Source organism: Parus major, chromosome 1, assembly GCF_001522545.3.
Source record: "Parus major isolate Abel chromosome 1, Parus_major1.1, whole genome shotgun sequence".
Taxonomy (NCBI): Eukaryota; Metazoa; Chordata; class Aves; order Passeriformes; family Paridae; genus Parus; species Parus major.
The window spans coordinates 55,267,441-55,273,591 of NC_031768.1; positions in this window are offsets into that span (position 1 = coordinate 55,267,441).

The following is a 6,151-nucleotide window of genomic DNA, read 5'->3' on the forward strand; positions in this document are numbered from 1 at the left end:
CAGTGGGGAAGCTATGTTGGTAGCCTGCAAGTTCAAGGTGAGACAGCCAGGCACCCTGTTGTGACAAAGGTTAACCACATACTGGGCTGCACTAGCAAAAGCTTAGCCAGCAGGTCAAGAAAGTAAATTATTTCACTTCAGTCAGCACTACGGAGGCTGCATTTGAAATGCAGCGATTGGTCAGATGAGATATGTTGTCAAAATAAACTCCAACAGGACACAAAGAAAAAATTATTTCCAAAGGTGGGTTAAGAATTGGAAACAGCCTGTCCAAAGGGGTTGTATCATTTCCACCATGGAAACATTGAAAATCCAGCTGGGGAAGGTAGTGAGCCACTTCAATGACCATTGAAGAGCCCTGCTATTAACGGGAGTTGGGACTAGGTAACCTTCAGAAGTTTTTCCTGAATTATGCTATGAACTATTAGGCAATTACTTATCCACAAAGCAATTACAATGTCATAGTTCTGCAGTAATTTTCATGTAGCATAGGCCAGCTAAATAAAGAGATCCAATATGGTTCCCTTGTTTAGCCATTCATTCCCATCCTTATATTAACTCCTCACTTGTGTCAACACAAAAGTTTGTGTTTTGCAGGCAGTAAACTAGGCAGAAAAACTTGTCCAAGTTATAAATTGAACATTTATTTTGCTTTCTCCTCTGCCATCACCTCTCTTTGTCCAGCACAGCTGTTTGTGTGGGCACAGCAGCAGGAAGAAATAATCCAGGGAAGGCCGAATGGCTCTTTTGTCAGCTTCAGGAGTTTAAAGTGATGGTTAAACTACAGCATAAATTTCTCTAGCTTATTCACAACCAATGCCCCTCAGCATTCTTGTAATAAACTGTTTCTGTGGGTATAATCTCTCCTTGTGGTTTCCGCTCAGTTAGCTCACCTCAGGCAGTAAGCTGTGACCTCTGTGGCATGTTACATCTGCTGTGTGATATTAACCACATCAGAAGCCAAATTTTTAAGAATGTCAAATATTTTTTCATCCCTCATTTTTTAAATTCCTTATTTACAGGGCACTAAGGCCCTCATGTGCCCTAGGGGATCTCCAGCTTCATTAACTACAACATTATGACAAGATTCAAACCCACTGTAAGTAATTTATGACCAACTTTTTCTTCCTTTAAGTGGAGGAACCTAAAAAGACTAGTCACCGAAAATACTCCACTTAATCTTGGTGGCCCGTGTCTCCATAATTATAATACCTTTGTAACTTTAAAGGACAGTGTGAGAAAAAAGAAAAAAATTTAAAAAGTTAAGTTTTGGGGACCATCCAACTAAAGTAGTATTACACAAGCATGTTAGAAGCTGTTAGAAGTGTTCACCAGGTCCAGCAGCTTCAGGCCTGAGGATTCCTCCTGCCTGGCCACTGGAGCCCAGCCCAAGGAACCCAGGGTCTCTGTCCAGGCTGAGGGACATGGCTGACACTTTCCCCTTTGCAGGTTCAACCAGAAGCAAAGCTAACTACATATCCCAGAGATACACGTGGACACACACATTCACAAAGGACACAGAGCTGGTCACACAGAAGCCACAGACAAGGTATGCCCCTAGTGGCCCCCACATTCAGGACTCACACCAGACACAGGCACAGACATGTCCCCTCCTCCTCTTGGTCAGGCAGAGGCAGATTGTCACTAGTACAGGACACGCTCCACTCTGCCCACGTTCTCGGAATCACAGAATGGTTAGGGTTGGAAAGGACATCTGGAGATCATCTAATCCAAGCCCCTGATAAAGCAGGGGCACCTTAGCAGCAAGTTGCACAGGATCATGTCTAGGCAGTTTTTGAATATCTCTGGGGAAAAAGACCTCCACAACCTCTTTGGGTATTCCAGTGAATACTCTGTCACTCTCACAGTAAAGAAGTTTTTCCTCATATTCAGATGGAACTTTCTGTGTTTCAGTTTCTTTTGTTGTTCCTTGTTCTATTACTGGCAATCACTCAAAAGAACTTTACTCTGTCCTCCTTACACCCTTCCTTAAAATATTTATATACATTGGTAAGATCTGCCCCCAGTCATCTAAACAGTGCCAGCTCCCTCAGCAAAGAGATGTTCTAATTCCTTAACCATGTTAATTTTCCACCCCTGGACCCTCTCCAGTACTGAGGAGCCCAGAACTGGACACAGAACTCCACATGTAGTCTCACCAGGAATGAGCAGAGGGTCAGGATCACCTCCCCTGATCTGCTGGCAATGCCCTTCCTAATACAGCCCAGGATACTGTCAGCCTTCTTGACCACCACTGCTGACCCATGAACAGATGATTGTCTACCTGGTCCTTCTCCACAGAGCTGCCTTCCAGCACATCAGCCCCCAGCCCATACTGGGGCATGGGGTAGTTCCTCCCTGGGTGCAGGACCCTGACCTTGCCTTTGCTGGACTTCATTAGATTCTTCTCTGCCCAACACTTCAGCCTGTCCAGGTCTCATTGAATGGCAGAACAGCCTTCTGATGTGTCATCCACTCCCCCTGTTCTGCATCATCTGCAGACTTGCTGACCTCAGTCCCTTCATCCAAGTCTTTGATGAGTAAGTTGAACAAGGCTGGACCCAGTACTTATCACTGAGGTTCACTGCTAAACTACAGGCCTTCAACTAGTCTCCGTGTTGCTGATCACAGCCCTCTGAGACCTACCATTCAGCCAGTTCTCAACCCCCCTCACTGTCCCCTTGGCAAATCCACACTTCCTTAGCTGTGCACAAGCACACACACATTTAGAGATCCCCAGAGCACTTGCATGGTGCCTCTGTCCACCCAGCACTCCTTCCCACATCTCACCCCCCTTACTCATCCCACAGGCCCCTGACTGACTGGCTGGTCCTGCTGGATGCTCACTGCACACATGCAGCCCTCACACACTAGTCCTACTGGTGTTCCACACTCAGAGGTTCCCCCAAATACCAGCACAGATCTTCTGCCCACTTGATAACCCTCCTGAACCCAGGGCCTCCTGCTCCCTGGCTGGTTCAGCTTGGAACTTTCCAGGGAGTGCACATCCCCTGCACATACACAAGACTTGGGGCAGGTATAGCACTTAGAACTGGGGTCTTTACTCATCCAAAGATTCGGTGTGTGGCTGCTGAGAAGTCATTTGAGCTACTTTAGTCCTCAGTTCTTTTTCTCCAAGGTGGTGGTGAGCCCTCCTACTTGGCTGTGCTGTTCTAAAGATCAGAGCACTCAAGTTTAGAGGTTGTCAGACATTTAAATAATAAGGCCTAATAAAATAAAAAAAATAGAATACTTTGATGAATATACTGAACAAAAGCTCCCTTCAAAGCAAAAGGAAGGAACAGGGAACATTAAAAAAGGCACCTCACTGAAAAAAGTTCAAAGCACAAAAGAGTAGGAGGGAATTCCTTTCACCCAGCCTCAGTCAGGTGCCCACATTAGCAGGACATCGTGGAAGTAAAAGAGAATCAACCTTCATAATGCTCAGAAGGCAATTTATGTAATGTGTCATTACTTGTTAGAGAAATTTCATCAGCTACATCTACAGTGAGAAGCCTTCCCTGATCCAGGCATTCACTGACTAGTGAACTCCAGGCTGGAGTGCACACACATACCAACCCTTCATCTACCTCTGGGTGCTCAAAGAAAAGGAATGTGAATTTGGGGAAAACAGACACAGCACATTTCAGTTGTTCCCTTATCTAAAAATCCAGGAATAATATTTAAATTAACCACAGTAAATTAAACACAGCCTTTTGTGACTGGTTTTTACAGCCTCCACTTGCTTTTTTAGAGTCACTATGAATCTGTAACTGACCAAAAAGTGAATTGGGTCCTACATCCCATTCCAGTAATGTATTCATATCCTTCACATTTAGAAAAACTAAGAAAACAAAATACTTCTAAGAACTTCTATTCTTGTTCTATGTTGCCTTGGTCTATCCACATAGCTAAGCCTAAGTTAGGATCACTGAGAAAAGCACACAGACCACCTGCCTGTGAAGAATATGAGATTACACAAAATCAAAGAATGACAGAATGGTTAGGGTTGGAAAGGGCCCACTTGAGGTCATCTAGTCCAACCTTCCTGCTCAGTCAGGGTCCCCTAGAGCTTGTTACTCAGGATTGAGTCTAGACGATTCCTGACTATCTCCATGGGGGAGACTCCCCAGCCTCTGTGAGCTATCTGTTCCAGTGCTCGGTCACCTGCACAGTAAAAAAAGTTTTAACTCATAATCAGGTGGAACTTTCTGCTCATTGCCTCTTGTCCTATTGCCTGGCACCACTGAGAAAAGCCTCTTGATGCCCTCCCTTCAGATACGCACCTGACAGGATTGGCTTTTAACCCCTTTCTAGTTCCCTTTTACCAAGACTGCTAACTGACAGTTCAGTCTGGTCTCTGCTTTTGAGTTTGTGAGTTGTCTAGGACTTCTCTTCCTCTTTAAAGAGATTTAAGAACTGCCTCATGAAAGAACAGGAGGCCTTGGTGATTTGCCTCCTTACTTAGCCAGTATGCCTCTACTAAAAAACCACATTATATTCTCAGCCACTTGACAGTGCATAGATGTAATGATTTAAAATTCTAAAGATTGTTCTTAGACTTTCTAAACTGCATTGCCAGTCTTCACTTCCACTTTTACTGTTTTCAGCTAATTTTCTGCTGAACACTAACAGTCAGCAGGCATAATGAGAAGAAACAGAAGAGGACTCACAAAACACACAGACTACATTTTACAAAATTAGGCATAATGTGGTGTGTATGTCTAAATTATGCATACAGAAACTAATACAAAGTAATAGACTGTGTGTAACACTAATACCTGACTTGTACTGCACTGCAGGCATTTGATTAATGAATTAACTGTATATTTCAAGATTTGAGTGTCTAGTTTTGAAAATTTAGCCCATATATCCATTTCCTACAATAAGTAACAGTAAGAGTAAACCACTTTTACTCTAGCTGTCTATTTAAATGGTACTTATCCAAGTAAAATAGACAGACATTTGGACAACAGGAAAATGGCTGTTTTAGCTCCGTTCCTCTCTACGTAGAGATTTGTATTCCATAAAGCAAGAACAGAAACTACAAAACACAGTTAACATACTGGATTATTAAGAGTTCTCTGTAAGGAGAAGAAAAAAAAAAAAAAAAGAGAACTCAAAGACAGCTTGTTTATGACTAGAAGAGTGTAAACACACATCTATTTTACTTAACTCACTAATCCTCTGACACAACTTGTGATGTGTTTGATCTCATCTTCCACTGTAGAAGTATCTCAGCTTTCCTTAGGGCTAGTGACAGCTGGCAGCAATCAAAGCCATCTAACTGCCAGTATCTCATTTAAAGGGAACGACATTCAGATACAGAATTGAAAATTGCTTTAATTCACTGTATTGTACTGTGCATCTCAATGAAAAGAATGTAAACTCTCTTGGGAATGGAGACATTTAGACCCTCTTTTCTGGAAGGGGTTTTGTTCATTAATCAGCACTTCAGAGGCAAACAGTGCAGGACATTACTTGTTCTTGAGCAGGCCTCAGGCATAAGGCAGCTATGTCTATCATAATCCAATTTGGTTATGTTTTCTTCAAGTTCAACATTAGGATGCAACCTTCTTCAGAATTAGCATAATTGGTTTATTTGTGGTTTTTCAAACAAAGGCAACACACTTTTCAGCAAATCATACTTTCAAAACAAATCATCTGGATTTTCAGCTCATTCATGGCAAGTCAAATATCTGTTATCCTGAAATGTGCTGGAGTGCTCATGTAATTTCCTTCTATCTTGTCTTCTCTGATTCTCAAAGAAGGAAAGTCAAGCCAAAAAGGTTTTTAATGACTGAGATGGAAGGTGAAAGAACTTTTCCTAAAAATTTCAAGCAGTATCAAGCTTTCTCAGTATTTTGTCCTGACTTTGAAAAATGTTAGGGGCTTAGTCCCCTAACCCAGTGTATATTAAATATCCTGGAACTACCAAGTGGCTTTGTTGCAGTGTGTTTTTTGTTAACGGTATGTTCTGTTATTGCCCAAGTTGATGGTTTGGTCCAAATGAGACCCTCCCACCCCACGCTGTCAATCTACCCTGAGTCTCCTGTCATTCCTATCTTAGGCCCACCACATGCTTGGAATTCCACTTTGCAAATCCCCTAAAGTTTGACATTTGATTAGTTCATGCGATCCAATTCCACAC